Source organism: Poecilia reticulata, linkage group LG10, assembly GCF_000633615.1.
Source record: "Poecilia reticulata strain Guanapo linkage group LG10, Guppy_female_1.0+MT, whole genome shotgun sequence".
Taxonomy (NCBI): domain Eukaryota; kingdom Metazoa; phylum Chordata; class Actinopteri; order Cyprinodontiformes; family Poeciliidae; genus Poecilia; species Poecilia reticulata.
Genome location: NC_024340.1, coordinates 26,448,888 through 26,473,101, shown reverse-complemented (window position 1 = coordinate 26,473,101; position 24,214 = coordinate 26,448,888). Strand labels below are relative to the sequence as shown.

Genomic DNA, 24,214 nt, shown 5'->3' with positions numbered 1-24,214 from the left:
TCTGTTGCTCGCTCCATCAGTCAATAACGCGCCATGACAGCTTATGTAACGTGCCAAGTTCCAACCAGAAGTCAACTCTCCTTGATCTGCAGCCTTTTCCTTCTCCTAAATGACTCACTTCTGTTATAACACTTCAGCCGTTGCGAGAGACACAGCGGAGAAGGGCGGGAGGAGGGGTGGCAGACGGAGACCTGACATGAGAGGAGAGGAAACGCAGAGTTAATTATTCATACCTACTGCAGCAAAAAGAGAGCCAGAGAGAGAGAGAGAGAGAGAGAGAGGGGGAAACAGAGGGACGCGGGGATTCAGACAGAGATAAGGATAAAGGGGAGGGATTGACCCACATGGGAAGGTATTCCTAGTGCAGCAATGCTCTCTGGGAGCTGGGGCTGTGCCACCCCAGGGCCATGCGTGTGAGGGAACTCCTCTATGAGCGATCAGAGGGCCACAGAGGGAAACGGAGAGGGAAGGGATATTCATGAATTCTATATGAAAACTAGCCCGTCGGTTTTCTTTTGCTTCCTTAACGCACTTTTGCTGTTATCCGTGTTTAATTCCCTTTTTCGCTTTCCCTCGAGTCCACCACGCCCTTCGACTGTGAATACAGCAAAGACAGGAAGTTTTATTTGTCGAGTTCACAGGGGACCATCTCCTTCAAGGTGTATTTATGTGCGTGTGTGTGTGTGTGTGTGTGTGTAAATGTGTACGATGTGCCTATGGAGGAGGGTAAGTGTGAACCAGAGTACCCCACCCTGGAGATGTCTCATCCCAGAGACGACTAGCGCAGGGAGCACAGGGCTTCTCCATTCAGCTCCAGCTCTCTCCCCTGAGACCGGCTCCCTTTCATCTTCTCGTCTCCTCGGGGCGCCCGACAACAAACCTCTGATAGAGAAAGCAGGGAAGAGGAGGAAGAAGAAACTTATGCCCAGAACGGGGATGAAAGTTTATGGAATCCCAGCTAAGCGGTCAGCATGTTGTGTTTATTGTAGTCGCGCGTCTCACAAAAACCTTTTTTTTTTTTTTTCTTCTTTGAAACTTGAGGTTATGAATGTGAAACTGAAACAGTTTTTGTTTATATTTTTGCCTTAAAGATCTCGCACACCTAAAACTTTTTCACACTTTGTCATGTTACGACCACAAAGTTCAACTGAATGTGTTGCTTTTTAATTTGATAAACTCAAAGAAACGCATTAATGAGAGTTGGAAAGAAAACAAGTCATGCGCTTCAAAACTTCTTCTGAAGGGTTTCATGCCACTAAATAAAAACAGCAAATTAGTGCCGGGTCTCAACTAATAATCAAATGTAAAGGACTCAGAGGTTTTTTAGACATTTAGTGTACAAACAACCAATAGAAGACAAAGAAGCAGGGAGCTGGGCTACTAGGCTACTTCACCAGTACTTTGTGTTGGTCTGTCACATAAAATAACATTAGAATAAATTCAGCGGATGAACTGATTGTGGACAGTTCAGCAGACGAATAGTGTTGTCTAGCATTATAGCAGAAACCATTGAGGAATATATTGACGCTTTAAATTATCCAAGATGAAGGAGAGCAATGGAGGCCTGAGCTGTAACCCTCACGATGATCTGATGTCTCTGCATTGATGGCAGGAGTGAGGAAGAGTTGGGCATAAGAAGGAAAGGGTCGGACTTTCACCAAGATGACTTGTGCCAGGTGTTTGACAATGACGGGAACAAAAGAGAGATTTGAACACGGCACTTCAAAAACTTTCCCTTTTCTATTCTGTGTGAGCCCTTCCTCATCCACCGCTGAGCCTTTCTTCCTCGCCGTCTTTCCTCTCTTAATTGCTGCCTGTTGAATCCCTTGTTCTTCCTCCTCATCCCCCCTGTGTTCTGCTTGTCTCCCTCCACGGTTCCCTCTGTCCCTGTCTATCTTCTTCTGCTTTTTTTTTTAAATGTCATCCTCTTGAAATCTCTTCCCCCCCCTCCCCCATCAGTCGCCATCCTCACATTTCTCACTCTCTCCTCTCCTTCATCCTTCTCTCCTCAGCTTGCCGCTCCTCTGCGATGAGACGTTGGCACGACGTTTATCAAGAAGGCAGGCGGTTGTCACGGACGCAGTGACTAAACTTCCGATAAAATCAATGTTTAATTCAGATGACTGCAGGCCATTGCCAGAAAAAGTGTGAAGCCTTTCATCTATAAAAAGACTGAGAAAAATGGGAGGATTGGGAGAGAAGGAAGGAGAGAAATGGCAAGATTAGTGGAATAGTCATCAGTTGTATCTATGACAAGGAATCACCATCAGCCCTCTGTTGAGGCCTCTCTGCACTACGAGGGAGCACATACTGCCTTACAAAAAATATTCATACTCTCACACTTTAACTAGGCCAATTTTGACCATTCAATTGTAGGTTTAGTTGTAATTGGACCTTCACCCTAGACCTAATCTTCTTCAGGTTTTCTTCAAAGATTATTTTTCCCCATCAACTCTCATCATTTTCTCTGTCACTGATGCATCTACAGTAAAAAGTAGATATTGTCACAACATACATTCATATTCAATAAATTAAAATATCCGTCTCGCTTTATCAGACTAAAGGTACCTTTCAAAAATAACTTTTAAGCAAGTTAAATATAATTTCTTTTCACCATCCCACATTTCTGCTTTTGTTTTTTTAATTGTCCTGATGTAATATTCTAATTTTAAATGTCCTGATGTCATTAATTGTATATGGAAATAAAGGCTTTCAAATGTCCATCTGTGAGTAATCTTTATATGTTCTTCTTACTGTAGTGAATGGCATACAAAGCTTTTTGTTAGTAAAAAAAACAAATTTCTTAATTTTTTACAATTAAAAAATTGTAAAAAACAAAAAATATATATATATATATTTTTTAATCATTAAGATACCAGAATTTTAAATTATAATGCCAATCTTATTTGAGTATCCAAATCTGTCAATTAGCAAACCTTTCCACCTGAGCTGTTGATCTCTGCAGCTTCCCCAGAATTACAATGGACCTTTTCTGTTCTTGCCACATCTGTCGGTTCAGATTGGATTATGTCAAGCCCAAGCCCCGTGGCTCAAATCTACAACGAGAACTAATTTTATTAACTTATTATTAATGGTGCATCTGTATAATGCTCCCACCAATCTCACTTCATATGCAATAAAACACTGCAGCAGAAACGACAGCTCATCGCATTACTGCTCAAACGGCACTTGAGGGAGATATTTTGAAGCAACAAGAAAACTTATGGCACTTTCTACATCGCAAAGCTATGACAAACCAAGTAAGCGCTGCTGTGCTATGGAGCACACGCAGTGAGTTCACACAACACTTCACTGACTTGAGGTGAAGAAAATTATATGGCACGGTCTTATAATCCATTCGGTTATGCTGGAGAGAGCTCACCTGCAAACATCCAGATGGAGCTTAAGGAACTGCTGTGTAACAGACACTCAAGGCACAGTTTTTCCCTTTCATCACTGACATAATGTCCCAACCCCAAGCTGCTCAAATGCTCCACGTTTGGTAGCAAGCCTACATACCTGTGGAAGTAAAGAAATTAAATAAATAAAAACCTGCCTTGCTGATGTGAACCTCCAAATTATTCAGTTTCCACAGCGCAGAACTTTATACCAAACACTGAATCCTATCAATGGCAAGAGAACCACACAGAAACGCTAATCACACAGTGAACAGAAGATCAGTATATAGGATGGATGAATATTTGTAGATAAAAAAACTTTTTTCTGGCTGTTCAACTTTGATTTTCTGATCAACAGTTTTTTTTTCTCCTCTTATCCTGTTTGATGGTTCATGTTTCAAGTTTTGGAGTTCAACTCAACATGCAACAGCTGTAGCTACTGAAACATAACATTACACACAGGATACATTTCTTCATTAATTAAAGGAAATGCAATTTCATTAGAAAACTGTATACAAGTGCCTTTAACTAATGTCAGATTTTTATTTGCAATGCATCAATTTCCTTCCAGCTCAAAATTAAGAAACTACTTTGTGTTGGTTGGTGTGCCTCATGAAATTCTTGTAAAGTGTATTGAAGTTGTAACTAACATGACAAAATGGAAACAATTCAAGCACAATGCAAATTCTGGCAGGGATTGTTAATTATCTCTACTTTTATGGCTTTTATTTTTAAATCATCCGTTTGTTTCCTCCTGACATTACAGAACTTAGATTATTACTCGCTGCACAAATGATGGACATGCAAATTGACTGCAGAGTAAAGTTGCAAAGTTCTTCAAGCTCATATGTCAAATATGAAGAAACGCAAGTAGTAAGAGCCATTTATTTAAGGTCACAAACACTTGTGCACAAATGCCCATACACATACAATACCATGCATGCAAAAATGCCAAAACAGATACATGCGTTTGTCTGGACAACGTCACTTGCATGAGAAGATCAACCCTTCTGGCTCTGAGCTCAAATGTCAGACCTTTACCCTTTTAGATTTGACCTCTGGTGGTGTCCAGACCTGTCAGTCGCAGACAGATATGTGCTGGAGACGAGAGAAAGAGAGAGAGAAAGAAGTGGGGAAGGGTGGAGGGGGTAAAATATAAAAATAAGATTAAAATGCCAACACTCAGATCTGCTGGAGAACAGATTGAAGTGTCATGCTAGGAGAGGAGAGAATCTGTTCCCATACAGGTGGCGAACAGAAGGTGAGGGCTGAGGGGAGAACGGGGCGAAGAGAGAGAGAAAGAGAGAGAGGAGGTGAGAAGAAGAGAAGAGAGAAGGAGGAGGAGAGGGAGGAGAACTGTTACTCCTCTTACATAATGAATGAGGTGAGAAGCCACAAATTTGCTGTGGAGGCTTTATTCGTTTTACCCGGCTGTGGCCGGAGATCATGAACCCTAGATGATTTTATGCATCCAGGCATAAAATCAGACCAAATTATGAATCAAAAAACTAACAGTTAACTCCGTGTGTTTTCATGCCTTGTTTCTTGCTTTGCAGCATGTGTACAGTTTGTGTGCATGTGAGTCCGTGCGTGCCTGCGTGCGTGTGTGTCGGACGTGTCGGCATAAATGATTAGCTAACAGGCAACTCAGAGAATGACAGGTGACCACACTACAAAGATAGAGATGTCAAGCTTCGCTGGGCGGGGGGAGGACGCCCGGAGTGATGAGTACATCGCCGCAGCCCTTGTCACTTCCTATTAGCAGCCCATACACACAAACACTCAGGCTGCGAGTGTAATTAATTCATTAGTCTGCTTTAGAATGGGTGTAAACGAACGTGTGCGCATGGCTGTGCATGTAGCAGTGAATATTCACGTGTGTGTGAAGGAGAGGAAAATGTGTGTGTGTGCATGTGTGTGATGGCGTGCTGTGGGTTAAAGCAGCAGGGTGCTGCTGCACACACTGAGACGCACATTACCCCTCTATACATCCTGTCACCACCACTTACGTGTCGCAGATTACCGACTGGTCAGCGCCGCAGTGTGTACCAAGAGCTTATAAGAGCAGGTATTTCGCCGGGGTCGTGCTGACAACCGATTAACCCCACTGCCGTTCAGAGTTAGCCGCTTCCGCTCTTAGTTACACCAACCTGGTCAGCTACCATTAGGACGCACAGCGGTGATTTATTTCAGTGACGACTGGCCTTTTTCTTAAGTATTTAACGGGCTTTTCAAGCTTTCATTTTCTTGTCCTTGGTAACATTCACTTTATACCTATTTTCTGTAAAATCTCTGACCTTTTCATGGAACAGACAGAACAAACCAGAGGAAAGGCTTGCTTGGCCCCTTGTCTTCCAGCCCATTAAGTGTTTCCATCGCATTATTTTATTTTTTTTTTCAAAGTAACAATACAAAACCCAAGAAATTACAATTAAATGTCAAATTTGAGAGCTTGGACAGAAAATTGGAAGGGTGTTAGCATTCAGGGAGAGTCTTTTTCATCTGGCAATTAGATGTAATAGATTAAAAAAAACTGCTTAGTTTGAGAGACACGCGACAACAGTTCACTAGTAAAAATCAAAGCCTAGACCCTATAGGTGTATTGCAGGTCCATCTAAATAAATTACAGGATCATGAAATAGTTCAGTTTATTTTTCACTAATTCAGTGCAAAAAGTAAAACTCAAACTGCAAAGAATAGGTACTTCCTTCCAGATTAAAATGTTTTTGCTTTAAAAAAAAAAACAAAAAAACACTGCAGTTAATCAAAAAAGATTCATTAGTAATTGCTTCCTAAGCCTAATGACTCATTATGCCAACCCTCGTGGCAAAAGCTGCCATTAAGAATTTGCGGTAATTGACAGGAAGTGTTTAATGGCATTTTACCAGCAAATGTTTGGCCTACTTTTCTTTGCACAAATGTTTGAATTAAGTCACCCTCAAACAAAATCAAACCTGGGCTTTGACTAGATCACTTCTAATCTCAATTTTATTTGTATTTTTTTGAGTCAGTCCGAGGCAGGCTTATCGATGCGCTTGCTGGACCAAGAGCGTTGGACCAAACGCTCTTGGTCCAGCTGCCCAAGAGCGTTTCAGCTTAAGATGACAAACTGATGGTCGGACTTTTTTTTCAGGATTTAAAAGTGAATTTCATGGTTGAAGAAAGTCGTCCAGATGCTGAAGCAACAAAGCAGCTCCAGATCATCACACCATCACTAATTTGTGCTGGTGATGGTGTGAAGGCAAAGTAAGTAAATTCCTTCCTCATCCTCAGGAGTGATATGTTGCTTTTGAGATCATTTGTACACTTTGTGCTGTCAGACAGGTTCTGTTTAAGTGATTTTTGATTCTCCAGGCAGTAGTCATGCCTGGGTGTGTAGGTGTTCACTCCGCACTCCATCTGGGTGCATAGTGAAACAGAACCAAGGTGACCTGACATAATGTGGTTAATTGCAGTCAACACACCATTTAACAAGGGATGCAATTAGTTCAGCATATTTGGATAGCTGTTTCCCCTTAATAAATGCAATCATTTCAAAATGTTTCGATATTTAATGGTGCTATAAGTGAAACCTTGAAACAACAAATGTGCAAAAACAAGCAATCTATAATGGGTTGAAGACTTCTTAACAGCACCGTATAATCCCAACAACTCAGATTTGACATCCCCATTTCCTGAAAGATGACAGAAACAATGTGTTACCACGGCGTCGCTTCGTAACAGATACAAAACCTCTGTGTCAGATCCAGGTCTGCCCAGATACCTGTGGGCGGTGCTTCACAAGTGAGGCCGACTAATCTGAGAATGGGCTCTAACCCAGATCTCACTGAGTGGGAACCACCCCGACCATCTGTAGGTCTCCACACCCTCCCTGGCACCGCACACACTCACACACACATTCTGACACTTCACCTAAACAGACGCCGGAAAAGGAGGAATCAGAAAGAAGGAGATCAAAGCAGAAAGAAAAACCGAGGATGTGTCAGAGGAAGAGAAAAATATCTCCAGTCGTCATTTGCTGTATCATTTAGAAAAGTTATATATATTTTTTTAAGTCTGGTTCTCTTTTCTTTTTTTTTTTTACCCCTCAGCTGTTGGTCTGGAAAGCAGCGTCGTAGGGCAGGCGGGCAGCGCGGTCGAGCCGACCTTCTGCAGCGGCTGGGTGGGAGGGCAGGAGGAAACCCTGCGCCCCTGCCCAGGCCTGCCGAGAGGCCATCTGGACCGGGGAAACACATGCAGAGTACCTGGCCAGACCTGGAGCTCAACTCTGACTCACGATCTCACACACACTCACACTTATGCACGACACATCGACATGCATGCATGCACAATTAGACCCACGCACGTTTTATTTTGGACGCTCGAGCAAACACTCCTGCACACAGAATCATTAGCATTAAAGCTGTGCTGTCACATATTTGCTGCTGCAGAAGTGATAAATGTATGCATATGAACATTTATGGCGCACAAAATGTTTTTTTAATTTTAGGTTATACTGTATGTAGTAGGATCAAGACTATATCCAGCTTGAAACTCCCACTCAAACCCACACACTCTTCCCACAGAGGCACTCGTCAGTCTGTGGTGATGTTAACGTTAAGCCCCTCCGATTCAGACCGCCAATGAGACTTTTACATTTGGTTAAAACTGTTTCTGCCTGTGTTGCTTTGGAGAGTGCTACATTTGGTTAAAAGCCATTATTATGGTAATGTGAGGGTGCTTGAGATAATAGCAAGATGAGAGCAGCTCGACTGCCTCTGACATAACAACCCTACTCTATCTATCTCTTCAGCTTCTTCTCCCTCTATATATTGTATTCTGCCCATCCTCCCTTTCTCTATATACTTCTCTCTCCCTGACTCACCTCTATTACTTATTGCAAAGCGTTTTATTTATGTTTTTTTTTTTTTTACCTGCTTCCCGCAAAGCTATTTAGTCTTTAAAAGGAAACATTACCATGTGAGAGTTTTTGCTGTGGACACGTTTCGATTATATTTAAAATACTTCCTTCCTATACATTTTAACTATTGTTGAAAATTGGGACATCTGGCTGCAGTCTGTTGCTACTGAGCACTGCTTGAACTTGTCCACACAACAAAGTAAACCCCTTTATTCTGCTGACTCCAAACAAAATGCACAATCTAATCTACTGTCTGAAAATTAAATGACCATGGCACAAATTATGGCTGTCCACACCAAATGAGAAGCAGCCAAAAAAGGAGCTACAAAGAAGCAATGTGAGGAGAAAAGCCAACAGTGGGCATCATCCTGAAGACACCATTACCATTAAAGATATGATGGCAGCAGCATCCCACTGTGGGAATGGTTTTCTTCAGAAGGGACAGGGAAGGTGGTCAGAGTATAATTATACTCTAAATATCCTTTTTGACTATAACTGTAACGTACGGACTCAAGTATAAATATAATGTTTAGACGAAACAAAATAAGGATGAAGGAACAATATGTACACATGTTTGCAGCTATTTCATATAGAAAGAAAATAAAGGTTTGATGTGACCTGAAAGAAAGCAGATCTTTAAACGATTTGTGTCCAGCATGTGTGGGGGCGAAGATCAGCCCTAATGATCATCTCTTTGGATCAGACCTTGTTTGTTGCGGTTTGGTCCTGTCCTGTTTTCTGGATGAACCAAACCACACAGTGACGGACATGCACAGGACAGACTGAATAATTAATAGGGCTGTGTAATAATATCGATTTAGCGTGAATAGGTCATCAGGCTTAGAGTGATTCCTTCAGATGTAAAGTGTCAAGGTTTTAAAAGGTATCAAACTATTCAGAGCAGGGTACTTGGTGAACTTTATTTACTTTACAAATGCATGTAAGCTACAGTTTGAACTGTTTCAATTAAAAGAAACATGTTTTCTCACCACTTCTTTGATTCATTTTGTCCAGCTGTCGACTTTAAGTCTGTGTCCATGTCCAACCAGAGCCAGGTATTGTGTAGTTGGTGCTTTTAATCAGTTTTCAGTTAAATTAATTCAATCCAACTCTATAACAGTCACAAAATGTCACCAAAATCACTGTCCCTCTAAAATCTTTCAGAAAATCGCAAAAGTGTATTGAATTGTATCGTTTGCTGAATATTGCAATATCATATCGTGAGCAGAATATCGTGTATCGTATCGTAAGATTGTTGTATCACTACAGCCCTAATAATTAAGGTGTAGAAAATGACCAGCCGGTGCTTTGGTAGGTTGTACTTCTTGACTTGCTAAAGGAAGTACAGTCTCTGCTAGGTCTTCTTCCAAACAGAGTCCATGTCTGAAAGCCATCTCAGATCCCAAGATAAAATAATATCTAGGAACTCAAAGTAATAGAAGGAAACTTGAAAATTGTTAGTTGCTCTCTTTCAATTTGCAAAGAAGAGTAAAAAGTCTGTAGATGAGAAATACTTTTAGAGACACAGGCCTAAAAGACCTGGTTCAAAATCCATATTCAGCCACTTTCTGAAACTAAAATTTCTTCCCTTCCACAACTATGCACTAATTTGTTTTGGCTTACAGACTGGATTCAAATAAAAGAAATCTAAATTTACGATTTTAACGTGACGTAACAGGAACAAGTGCCACAGCGTAAAAGCACCTATGTGAGGCTTTGTACAGCTAAGAGAGTTTGTCCCAGTAGGATGTAGGCAGCACCATTGCTAGTTGCAGAGAACAGAAGATCAGCTCAGCGTAAAAGTCACTGTCAGGGGATTTTTCAGGTCACTAGCATTGAAAAGTCAGTAAGAAACGGAGTAAGAAAATCAAAGAGGGAAGAACAAGTGGAAAAAGCAGAGATTGAGAGCAATGTAATGCCTCGCACATCGAAATTCCCTTAATATGATTTTGTGTTCTGTGTCTATTCAAGTCAGCTCTGATTTGGTTGTGTGTATAATCGCATCAGAGCAGGGATTTGCTCTGGCTTTTTCTCCACTGTTGTTGTGTTGTTGGGTTTTTTTCCCTCTTATTGGAGTTGGCATCAGCCTTCATGACACAAATCCCCTCTGATAAATTAAAAATGATTGATTCAGAGTCAAAGATGGAAACAGCAATGGGAGCGCGTCCCCTCTCATGTCCACGTTTGAAGTGAATTGCACGCGCACGAGTGTCGCCGCCGCCGCGCGCTCCCCCCTCCCCCCCAGTGCTCATAAGCTGCCGCCGGAGACAATGTGTGAGCACCGTAACGCGTGTAGCACATTCGTGGGTAATGCGAGGCGAAAGGATGGGCTTACAACACTGGTTTCCTGACACTTTTAAAGAATGTGAGAAGACGGCAGATATCCGACGTGTGAACCTCAAAGCCATCAGTGTGCATTTAATGCTCCGAGATTCACGTCTGTGCCAGCGTCGGCTAAAAAGCGTGAAATTCTGGACCAAAAAAACGTGTGAAGATCTTACCGAGAGAACACGAAGTGAACTGAAAATACCTACACGAGCTCAATTACTTACATTTATACATCAACGCACGATGTGTAGGCCTAATTAAGTGAGCATATATGATTCTACTTTGTCTTACATTCACTTATTCCCTCCTAAAACAGATACGCGCGCTCTCTTTGACGCACAGACACCCTCGTTGTGGGCTCTGGCTCTCCCAATTAAGCAGAGGAGTGTTGCGGCGCATCGGTGTCGGGGGGATTCTGCTTTCTTCTCCTCTGTCAGGACCCATCACAAAGGCTCCTCATTAGTGTCAACCTCAGCTGTGCCACCACTTTCTCCTATCCTCTTCCATTTCTCCCTCTCCGCCACCGCTTTGACTCTTCCTTTTCCCTCCTGAACATCTCCATCTCTCTCCTCCCGTTTGACTTATTCAAAATCTTATTGATTGCCGAACGCCTCTCCACGGCCCTGTTGCGTATATGCTCCTGTGAATTCCCAGCCTCGGCGTCGACAACAGGTGTGCCGTCCGCCGGCGCTCCTAATAGCAACGGGAGTCGAGGCGTCGGGAGCAGAAAGGAGACGCTGCAAACATAGCCTCATCATTAGACTGGCAGAAATGGATGGAAGCTGATTTGTGACTCGGCACGCCGCATCACAGACACATAATGATGTTAATGATCAACGCGCCGAGCGCATGGCGGTGGCGGCAGAGTGTAAACAAGGCGGCAGGGGAGTTGGCGTGGAGTTCAGAGATCACTAGACGCTAGCGGAGGACGAGATCTGGAAGAAAAAGGCAGGGAGATAAAACAGACGATTGTTGTTTGTTTGTTGTTTCAGTAGTTTTTTTTTTTTTTTCTCCCCTGAGCAACAGTTCTCTCTATACCCCCTTCACCCCCTGCTGCTGCCGTGCACCTACATCCCCATTACCACCCCTGCAGTCCGACTCCATCTCTTATTCCGTCTCAGTGTGCCTCATTTTACTACATAATGAAGAATTGGAGCGTTGACTTCAAGGTAAAGGTTACAGATTGGGATGCAGTAGAGACTCCGTCCCCGTCTGATCCTCCACGTTGCTCTGACTCGCACTCCTTTTCCGCACAATTTGGTATCAAAGACATGATAATTAGGCTGAACAGAAGTTCATCGGGCTTCTATTATTTTTCTTTAATTAATGGTGTATAATAATGACACAGTTACTCCAGTGCACTTTCCAACTTCTTGTGTGTGCGCGAGAGCAAAGAAAGAGTAGGGAATAGTGTGAACTCGCGCCTGTGCATGCATATCTTTTAGAGCATACATAACTTTAAACCCTGAGACGCCATGCAGATAAAAGGCGCCAAGTGTCAAAAGCTCGCAAACTTTTCTCTCCTTTCTCCTCGCCTCCTACCCCCCCTTCTTCTTTCTTCTCCTCCCTTCTACTCTCCTCTCTCCTTTTCCTCTCCTCTTCTCTCCTCCCCCCTTCGTGCTTCAGCTCCCTCCTCCTAGCAGCATTTGTGGAGACCTAATGAGGACATTTCTGTCACGCTCCTCAATCACACGCACAGCTGCCAAACCCCAGCCAGCTATAAGTCCCAGGTATCTGAGACTTCTCTGTTTTCTCTTTTTTTTTTATTCCTCCCCTCCTAGATGAAAAACAACAAATAAATAAATAAACAAATAAAAAAAGACACATTTAATGCAGCGTGGTGATGTGAAGAAGAGGAGCAAGGGGGAGTATGAGAGAGAAGACTTAAAAGGGAGACACAGTGGGAACAGAGCAAGGTTGAATTCGCTAATCTCTGAGGATGCATAAAGTGAACATGCCAACCACCTTCGGCTCTGAGGGGAAAAAAAAAAAACTCCAATGGTTCGGTGATAAATAGGATTTAAGTTGGGGTGACAGCTCCTCTGTATGTATGCATGTGTGCTTGAATGTTGTTGTTTTTTTTTTTTGTGCGCCTAAGCACATTCAAATGATACGCAGCGGTGGGCATTCTTCCAGCGAGCCCCGGATGCTTTGCTTGTGACTTATCTCTCAGAAACAAAGATGGATGTGTCAGAGCGCTTATTAAAACACGCTTTTAGCCCCGGCCGCCGCTCTTCAGGAGGAAATCGCTTTCCCGGCAGCAGATTGACAGAAGAGAAAAGAGAAAACAACATCCTCATTTAGGCCCAACATCTCGGACATGATTGCTCGCTTTAAGCCGGGCGTCCCTACTGAAGATTTTTAATTGTTGTTTGCTTCTTTCGCTCACAGCCGAGGCAGCCATGGCTGGAATCTTTAATTACCTTCGCTACTTGTCCCCCATATTTCAAACAATTGCATGATTAAATGCGGTTTGTTGTTTTTTTTCTTCTTTTTTTTTTTTTTGCACCCCCTCTCTGTCTGCATCTTCAAAAACATCACATTTAAGTCAACAATTTTCCCCCCGTTGGCTGGCTTGTTTGTTAAACTGTTGAGCTTTTTTATTCTTAAAGCCACAGCTGCGACAAAGCCTCCACTTGTGCAGCAAGCAGAGCAGGCAGCCCGGCTCAGATTCAATCCAGCTTCGCCTCTATCACATTATCGCGGCGACGCGATGGTGTCAGCTTACAGAGGAAATGAAAAGATTGCTGTTGACAAATCATCGCTGACAAGAGTAGCTGAAGAGATCCCTCCAGCTTCACACAGGATTAGCTGCGTGGCATGTTAAAGACAAACACAGTGGCCTATGTGTTGCTATTTCCATCAGGGATAAAAACAAAGGCAGACGAGTAAAGTGGGGGGGCAGGTGGGGGTAGGAGAGGAAGGCTCGTCTTAAGACTTGGCGAGATGATGGGCTTTCTTCATTCAGTATTAGCAGATTAGACGTGTTTCACGAGCCAATCTCTTCGGATGATGTGTTGGTGTGTCTGCGTGTGTAAAAGCGGGAACAACAAAGGAGGGCGCTTCGCTTTTTGGATTCATAATTAAAGATGGAAAACAATATGGAACGGGAAATGTTGTCATCTGTTGAGATGCAGCCTTACAGCCATGTATCTGCTTCGACTTGATCTTCTGAACAGACTGTCAGCTGAGTTTGCATTATGCTTGATCTTAAATAGATACTTTATTCATGAACTGCACAGTTTAGCTGCCATTTGCACTCATCATCGCTGCCAGTCCAGTTCCCAGCATTGTGAAGAAAAAAACAATAATTTGCAGAATATTCAATGTTTCATTGTTTAACCAAAGTATCTTCCACTCTATAAAATAACACTCGCCCCGTGGCTATGATAAAGCTACACTTTCAGTCATGCAACAGTAATTCTTTGGTTTCTTCGTCCCCGTTTTCCTTCTGATGTCTTGCCAGAGTAATCGAGGTAATCTCTAGCACGAGAAGGGTGGAAAGAGAGGAGATGAGGAGCGTGGAGAATAGACAGGAAGATTCTGCCAGCGCGTAAGATCAGAGCTTATATAAGGACACCTAAAACTCCTTAAATTCACCTCTCACACAAACTCCTGGGACACGTCCGGCCAACGACTTCCAGTCGGTGCGCTTTGGCTTTTGTTTCAAGTGGCATGCAAAGCCGTCTCCCAGTCGGAAAGCATTGTAGATTTTATTTAATTGTATTATGGGCAGGCGAGCAGCTAAAATGTGCATCTTCATTGGTTATTCAAGCATGACGGACATCTACATTTTTAGAACCAAGTGAATTTACCCAACAAACCATGAACCCAAGACTTCCGGAAATCATCTCATTTAATTATCTAATCAATACTCTCATTCATGATAGTCATATACTCAAGCCTGGTCTAAACAGTCCCACTTTTCTACGGATTCTCAAAGTGTTGACTGTGAAGAAATACTCATTCTACACTGAGGGAAACATCCATAATGCCATCATGCTTGGCGCAGAGAGTTTGCGTGCTCAGTCCATTGCTTTTTACAAGGTTAACACACTGCTGTGCCCTTAAAAATGAAGAAAGTCCGATGATTTAAACTGCAGATAGTTATAGTAAATTGACTCGTTCATAGAAACAATGAATCAATGAACAGGGGTGAGGTCAAATGAACGAGGCCTGGTGTGGAGACAACATCCTGGCTGCTCAATGTGGATAAAATGAACGAGATGACAGCCAACTTCTGGAGCTCACAACCAGAGCATCACCAGCAATACAGGAGATTTTATCACCTACTTGAATACCATAACATTAGTCTGAAAATATGGGCCAAACAGAGGTTGCAATTTGTGAGGAAACTAAAAGCAAATGTTATATTTTACAGAGTTGCAGCTGATATGTTATTGTATCTCAGTTTTTAGTACTTCAGGGGCAAACAAGAGCACATTTAGATGTCATTGAGATTGTCCCGATCTTCTGTCTAGGATCTATTTCAGAGCTGTTCCAGGAACTAGGATCTGAATAATGTCCGGTTTCTCCATAAACTCTCTGAACTGCTGTAATGAAGCAGACGGTGCTGCAACGTCAAAACCAGAACCACCAAATTACAACAAAATTCTTAACTGCTGCCAACATTAGGCACTTTAAATTTCTGCACATAGATTATATTTGATCTCTTTTGTGTTTTTATTCATGAGCGGTTTCTATTGAGATCTATGGTTTTCAGTCCTCAACCTGTTGCCCCAGCAACTGGATGTTGAATAAGCGGAAGGCAAAGGATTGGTGGAAATCTATTGAATGAGTTTTTGCACTGCTATCGATGTCTTGCTGCATGGTATGCTATTTTGTAGCCACAAAAATTATAATAAATTGATTTAAATCCAACCGGACAAAGAAACTACAGATAACTTGGCTAAGTAATAGTGAACACAGTGTAAAATTAATCTGGTAATTTACATCATGGTTTTTTAGTGTCCCATAAAGTCAGATTACTCCAACATAACCCTAACCCCAACCTGCAATTAAACCACATTTAATTCCAGTAATGCATCTTTCCTTAAACTTAAAACAAGTTCAAGAAAATTATATATTAAAGTATTGCAAGTGCTGGCTGACACCAAAACGTTGCAGAAAAAACTCTTTGAACCTGAAAGGTCTCTGGAAGTTAGTCGCGGTTCTGATCTGCAGCTGGGCTTGATGGTAACACTTTGAGTAAGTTCAACACTACCCGACTTATTTGGTGAAGACAATTTGTTTTTTTCTGTCAGTCTTGACAGGAGCACAAATGCACTTTTATACATTCTGTCACTCACTCCCTCTCTCACTTTTCTGCTTCCACTCCTATGAGGACATTTATTTTACTGTTCACTTACAGCCTAGTAACCCCACCAAGATCATTATGTTCATACCTTCACTCAGTCACATGTGATTAAAGCTACAGTATGCAAGTTTTATTTTTAAAAAGATGCTTTTTACATATTCGTTAAACTGTCACCATGTTGTGACAGTATAGTTTGAGAGAGATATTCTGAAAAAATAAATTAAGCTCATCCACCTCCTCTCTGTGCTACCATTGCTCTCTGCAGAAATGTTTAACCATTTAACCAATCAGAGCCTTGATGAAGGTCTTAGCGCTGTCAATCAGACTCGTGTAAGGGCTAAGAATTAATGAATAAATCTCTAAAACAAGAAACAAAAACAGAAAACGAAGTAACTCCACAGTAGCGACCTTTAGTGCTGGGAATGTTGCAAGTGGGAAGAACGTCCTGAGAATGGCTAAAGCAGTTCCAGGCCAAATGATAGTAGCTCTTGTCTTCCTTCACAGAGTTTACCTTTTCCTCAGAACTAATCTGAAAAACTCAAAATATGTCTTCATTGTTGTTGAGGTTTCCAGAACAGAAAGAGAATCAACATGTCACAGTGGGCCACTCCAAAGATCACAATGGGGTTTTTTTAATGCCTTCTTTGAAAATCTGAGGAAACATTCACAAAAGGTACAGAATATGTCTGTCTCTCTAAACATCCTGGTGGTGTAGCGTACAGTTCAGAGAGAGCCAATGGCTCTTCATTTTGAATGAGGAACGATTTGACTTAGCTAGACAGCAGCTTTTTCTGGAGACCAAAAAGTTCTCAGCTAAAATAAACTGCAAGAAAACGCACACAGCTTCACCAGACCACCACCAATATCAGCTCATAATAAAATTTGCCAGCTTTTCATATGAATCCGAGTTTATGAGATGTAAAGTGGTGATGGATGGATGCAGCCTGCCGCCCATGATAGAAACGCCTCTGTCTGCTTCCTGCCATATCCAGAGGGGACAGTCTCCAACAGCCAGCCCTGGCTCGTCCCGTCCCATGCCCCCATGTGCCACCCTGCCTACTCGTGTGGACATCTGCCATTCTGACTGGTGTCAGTGCACGTTGCTCCTGCTTGGCTAATGGCTCCCGACACTGCGGCACCCCGGGCGCCACGCTGCGCAGAGCACTGGGCATCTCATTTGTGTGGCGCACGTACAAACCAGCAGACACATTGACCTATTCCTTTGGCTTTAGCGTCAATGTCAGACTGCAGCTCTTCGCTTGCTCAGCCCAAACACCTCCAGATGGACCCAGACGCCAGATAACCCTTTCTGAGGGAAACATCAAAGAGACAAATATGTACACCGCCGAACACCGCGATCGGGGGAAGATGTGGAGTTTAACCCTTTCAGCCGAGCACCTCTGGGAAAACTTCAAACACTTAATGATGCCATGGGCAGGAACAGCTACTGATTACCACAGCAACTGCCTACAGTAGTTGCTATAGAGACAGCTCGAAGAAAGCAAAAGAAAGTCTAAACAGCAACGCAGGCCTGTTCGTGCCGCTGCAGCTTCTGACTGGAAACTTTCAGAGAACTGCGATCAGCAAAAGTTTTTCCCCAAACTTTTGATGCAGTGGAAAAAAAACAAAAAACTGTGGGATGCATATGCAAATCAGCACATCAAGCTCCTACAGGCCTGGATTTAAATGACTCTACTGTTGACCAACAGTAGTATGGATCCTTTGTGTGCTATCTACCCAGACATATTGTTATATAAGTATTAGCTTAGGGGCAGCTTGCTCTCCTGTCTGTCTGCCAGTCCTCCCCTCACACTCACCTGGAGCCTGAACAACATGATGCACTTCTATTTCTGCACGCTCTGCCTTGAAGACATTTTTTTTTTATGCTTCTGTTCTCTGAAGAGAAGCCTCAGCACAAACACACAAAAAGATGAGGGAAATAAACTACAGTTGCGTCCTGTGTTGCTCACGTCGACAAAAGAAAAAAGAAAAAAAAAGAAGAAAGCGATCCAGTCAGGAGATTAAAAAGAGCATTGGGTCGCTGAATATTCCCTCCGGTTTCAGGACTATCAAGCCCTGCCATGTAGCCTCTATATTAGATCACTGTATACACATTATTAGTGAGAGGGGAACAAAGTGTATTTGTATGACTCCCAGGTATGGCAAGTTATGATTACCTATGGTGGAATAATTCTCAGCTTCATAAAGACAAGAGGTGTGGAGTAACATCCTGTGGTGCACGGGCACGTGTGGAGGTGAAGATGCACGTATGGATCAGGGATGTGTGCAGGACATAGGAGAGCTTTGCCACTTGAAAAGGATCCTTTTGAAGGCAATATGATCGGTCTTTTTTTAGGTAGAACGAGGGAGGAGACGGAAGAGAAACGAGGAGAGACAAGGATAGTGTGTGTGCACTTAGAAACCTCTGGGCCTTTAACAGATTACAGCCTTATTGCTTTGAGACTATCCAATCTGACATCAGCGATGTAGCGCCAAGAACAGCTGACCACACGCACGGACACAGCAATAAAGATAGAAAGATAAATCAGGGGGAGCGGGAAGAGATGGGGAGGGAAAAAGCACATAAAACTGAGTCTTTTAGAACTAGAGAAATATCTCGTTTCGCAAGAGGTTTATAAAATTTTCGAGCGAGAGATAAGAGAGCAGGACAATGATCTTGAGATTGAGATCGGCAATTTGTCCCCTTCTTGTTACAAAATCTGAGTGCATGTTGGAGGCTTGGCCAGAGAGAAGACTTAGAGAGAAACTGACTAATGACTGGAACTGGCCAATGTTTATTATGATTGACAGAGAAACTGGTGACTGCACAAGATCAGAAATTAAAATTCCATCTTTTTATCAATCAGTGAATTCAGCAAAATATAGCAGAAACACTACAATCTTTAGTGTAGACGTTGTGAGTGAGGAAGGAAAACTGAAAGGGACCCAAAGTCAGTATTTCCCCACTGAGGAACAATATTATTATACTGCATCAGTGATTTTCTACAAAGACATGAAGCCATAAAAGCAAAACTTAAACAAATAGCAGGAAACTGAATGTATTGCAGAAAAATGTGTTTCACATTTTTGAGTCAATTTCTGTCTGTCAAAGCAAATACTGAACTATGAAATCTTACATTTAAAGTCAGCATACCCTACAGGGAATATACAGAAGGGGCATGAATTGGTTACTACCTCACGATTAGATTTAACTACGATCTAATCGTGAGTTTTTACTTCTTTCTTCTTCTTCTCTGAGTCAAATGAAGTATTCATAATGATTTTTTTTTTTTATCTTTAATGGTGTGCAAAGTATCCTCATGACCTAACCCCGTCAGCTATGCAAGGTAGAATGACAAATGAAGACGAAGTGTTACATATTAAAATTTGAAATATGAATCCATGCTTAGATGGAGTTACTCCCTCTGTTCGTTGTTTTTAGGAAGTCACAGAGACAGTGCCACGCCACTCTTGAAATAGCCTTCCGTGGACAACAACGTAGCAATTTTCATCCCGTAGTTTTTAGCCATTTCACGGCATTGTAGTTATTTAGTGAAGAATAGCTTTAAAAAAAATACCTACCTCCTCACTACATTGGAAAAACGTTCACCAAGATATAAAAACCAGGTGAAAGCGGACTAGTTTGAAGCGGAATATCAACATTGGTGTCTGAGCATATGTATTTATAAAACGCGGCCACAAACTTATGACCAATCACACTAAACACGGCTGTGGGGGGAGGAGGGTGTGCATGGCGTACCTTGACTCAGCTGTAGCTCAGCTCGGCTCCATGATCCATATTCGGTGCTCCTGAAGTAGCTACTCAATCTTCAGTTTGCGAACCTTGAACATGGTGAAGCTCATTTCAAGCTCGGTTTTCCAGGACCTTCGGTAAAAAAAAAAAAAAAAAGTAGTCCAAATGTTTTCCATCAGCGAAAACGGGCCTGGTTGAATCTCTCACTCTTTCTTCTCCTTTTCTCTATTATTTGCGGGTCGCAAGTAACTTCAAGGTGCATATTACCACCTGCTGGACATGAGTGTGTAGCAGCATTGACTCACATCCTCCTCGCTTCTGCGTGGTGACGTCAGAACGCCCCGCACAGTTACGAAACGGAGGCCGACAGACAGCGAATTTGTTGCATTTGAATGTTTTTGGGATATTTTAAATCAGTCCCAATGAAAATCGAAAATCGGGATTTTTATGTTAACTGATTCTTTTGGAGCACCCCTAATTGTGCTAACTGCACAGCAATCATATAATCACTTTAGTAATGATGTCATTGTTTTGAAATAATGAAATAATATTGTTTAACTGCAGAGCTCTGTAGCGTGGCTATTCTCTCACACACAAACACACATAATGTGACGACACTGTTTTTCTAGTTTTTATAGTGATTGGTCACTGAACGAAAGGTGGGGTACACAGAGGTTGCCAGTCCATCCTACGACAACACAAGCACATGTTCATGAGGGCAATGTAGAGACCAGACAACCGTGATGTTTTTGGGCTGTGGGAGGAAGCCACAGTACCTGGAGAGGACCCAGGCACTCACAGAGAGAACATGCTTACTCCCTCCAGAAATTCCCAGATCAGGATTTGAAGATCACAGAAATAAAAGGATAATTCATTATAAGGGTCTTTACATGTCTACTGTACTGTCACTTAATATCTTAAGAATGGCTTGATAACTTAGCTATTATGCCAGCTCAGGCACTTATAATTAAAAGGGCTTTCTCTGTTCTTCCCAGTAATTCAAATTATTGAGATTCTTCAGACTGATTTTTAAAGCTTTTCATGAGCAGAAGTTTTAAACAGAAAGAGATGTGTGACCCTGAGCTTTTCCGGCACTCAGAGTAAAGTTTTTAAATATCATCTGAAAACTAGAGAGTGGGAAACAACCTAAGGAAGGGAAGAAACACTGTACTGAACTGAAAGGCCACATCGCCAAAGAATCAATGCAGAAAAGATTGAGAAAGATTGTACAAGCAGGAAAGCGTTTAAAAACGCACAAGGGAGGGATGAGAGACACCGGAAGGGGGCGTGGATCTGAGCGACAGAGAGGAAGTTCCGTCCATCGCCCCCTCAGCCCAGCGACAGAGTCATGAGCAGAGAGGAGAGCCTGGATGCTGGTAGCCACCCACAGAGCAACAGTAACTAGGAGAGCCCTTCTTCTGCCAGCCTGCCTCCCACTCCACATCCAGTAACATCCAGCACCTTTCCTCCCACCACACTCTACTTACAGGCTCTACTTATTACCTCACACACACACACACACACACACACACATATCACACCCAGTATCACTCCACCACACTGGCATACCACTGCTTACTCAATGATGAAGAGAACGAATTGGAAAACAATCTGGGCGCATACTGTTTTATGACACAAAGCCGTATCGCTGGAGGCTCCTGTGGCGTTTCAGGAGTCGGTCTCTGACGTTGCACTTCTTGCTTATTGTTCTGTAAGCAGGAGGACTTCGCAGTTGTATTAATTTTGTTACGTCAGATCGAACTCACATGCTGTTGAAAATCACAACAAATAGGAGATTTTGTTTTGGTGTCAGGAGGAGCTTACTGTATGAACTGAAAGATTTAAGATGCATGAAGATGTTTTAGTGAGAACATATCACATCTAAGGACATCTTAGTCATTATTTAGTGGCACAGTTTATCTCTATCTTGAGAGTTTTGTACAAAACCTTTAACATTGATTGAGGAGATCAAACTGGACTGAAGGATAATTATTTGGGTGTTTTGCATTTATCTTTGACAGCATCTGTAAACCACTGCAACACTCGTACATATGCTACACTAAATACTGAGAGAACATAATCTGGTCCAATATGACCAAAACATATTTAAACTGATCACTGTGCCTGGCAAAACCGTTTAATTAATCATTGGAACTAATCACTTTTTCTGGCTTATAGTTGAAGTATTAACAATCTCATTGGTGCTTTATTCACCCTTTCTGATAGTTTCTTTCTCGAGTCTCTTGAGTGAATCATCCAAATGAAAGTCTGTGGCAAGAAGCAACAAAGACCAGAGGAAAGATAAAGCATTTGACACGGAGGTGAATCTTTTCCTTGTTATCCTGGAAGTAGGATCTGTGTCAATTTCTAGTACCAAACATGCACTGGAAGTATGGGGGTAAAAACTGCTCTATGTAGAGTAAAAGTCTCCACAGGTGTCTGAGAGATGCCACCAGTTCTCCTTCACACTCACCTACTACTCACACGCATCAGCTGCACAATACATGGGCTTGTGGCGAGGCAACAAGTATCGAGGCTCGTCTGTACCCTTGGGTTGTGAAACACAGCAAAGAAAACGCTGATACAGATTTTGAAAAACGTCAGAGAGACAGGAAGAAAGAGATGTGAGGGGAAAGATGAGAGAAAGACACAGAGCGTTTTTGAAATCCAGCAGCTTTTGTCTTTGCGAGGGATGAACATAACACACGCACACAGATACGGAGAGGAAGGCGGTGATGCACACAGGTATCCAGAAACAATGAGTGGGTGGAGGTTAGCCCTTGGGCTTTTCCCAGAAACCAGCAGCCTAATTACAAAAGTAAACACACACGCACACACACACATGCACACAAAGGCCTACCCAAAAGCTATAACAGCTGTGAGGCTGGTGATTAAATAAAGCACTTTCGGATGATGGATCTGAGGTAAAACAAGCACCATTCACTGACCTCACTGCTCCAACACAGTGTTTTAATTCAAACGTAGTGATGCAGTTACGCACACGTTTTTATACTGTGAGCAAGAATATAGGATCAAACATGAGCAGCGACATCCTCACTGACTTTCTGCTGTTTCTGTTGCTGCTTTTGAGCAAATAAGGACAGATTACAGGCAGGGAAAAAAATGCATCCATGCCAGATCATTGATGCAATATTTATGAAGCCAAATTAAAAAGCTTGTGTTCATTATTCAAGGCGACGGATCTCGTAGCTTTTTTTTGGTGTGCGCTTGAGTGTGGACTTCAGGCAAATGTGGGTGGAAAAGGGCTTCCCCGGTGCCACAGAACAGAGAAACGCTCGCTGCTCTTATATAAACATGGACTCAAAGGATTTTACTGTACAGCAAACACCTACACACAGATACACAAACACAAGCTCAATCTAGATTCAACTCAGCTGTTCAAAGAGTGTTACATAAACACAATCGAAATGCACAACTTAAATAGCTCCGGGTGAAATCGCAGACATATGCTCTTACTGAATATCTACAGATGTAGAAAACACAGAGCAACAAAACAAAACAAAACAACAAAAAAAACTAACCAAGCTGGCTTCCATAAACTGAAAGAACTTCAATAGACTCTTAAAAAGCTCTCTTGAACTTTTGTACAACCATGAACTTTAGTGTATTTTAATGAGATTTCATGCAATGAACAAACACAAAATTAGGTTCTCTGGGCAGAATATATGTGTGGTGAAACATAAACACTGCCCAAGACCCTGAACATACCATCCCCACTATTAAATAAAGTAGTGGCTGCATCATGCTGTGGGAATGTTTTCCTTAGTAGGAACGGGGAAGCTGGTCAGAGTTGATGAGAAGATGGGTGGCGCTAAACTACAGATGAACCGAAATCTCAGTAAACTCATGTTCCCTGTTAAAGTACAAACCTAAGTCTGTGGCAAAAACCTACAAACTCGGAACCCAAACCTGCTCTGCTAGATTTGGAATATGATACGCTCCTTCACAATTTGACTAGTTGTTTCAAAATTAATATAGATATGTTGGTGTCCAACTGTGAAACATTGTGCACTTTGTCATGGTCTTGTTTATCGAGGGCAGTTCCAGAGAAAAGCAGCTTCCATTTTCCAGGCGCACCTTTATGACACTGACATTTCTTCACCTTCTAAGTCCAATATTTACTACTTTGCACCCTGTCAGCTCCAAAGGGAAATATCTCTCCAAAGCGCCTCTCTGCTGCGGGTATGTTTATCCTCTCACTGCAAACAAAAGCTGTCTGCTGCTTGATGCAAGTCCAGTTGTATTCAAATGTGTGTTAGATTGTTTTCCAGGTTTTGAGTTTCCAGAGCTACAGTCATGAATATAACATTAAAATAAAAGTTAAACAGATGTCCTCAAAAGGATGTGCAGATTTATATAACTAATTCATGCACATAGAGTTCAGCCCAGAATGAGTCATACCCTTGGAAGATACAGATAGAAAATATTTCTTTTCTTTTCAGCCAAGATTCTGAAAGCTTATTTCTGAAAGAAAATAAGGAAGAAATGTCTAAGAA

General features: G+C 42.2%; 1 long non-coding RNA gene across 1 annotated transcript in view; it reads right to left on the bottom strand.

Moving 5' to 3' along the window:
* LOC103471236 (uncharacterized) overlaps nt 1-19,996 on the bottom strand; it is a 51,575-nt gene extending 31,579 nt beyond the window's left edge. The window contains exon 1 of the long non-coding RNA XR_534610.1: nt 19,704-19,996. This is a non-coding gene — a long non-coding RNA (uncharacterized LOC103471236). The remainder of the gene's footprint in view (nt 1-19,703) is intronic.
* Nucleotides 19,997-24,214: the final 4,218 nt, after the last annotated feature.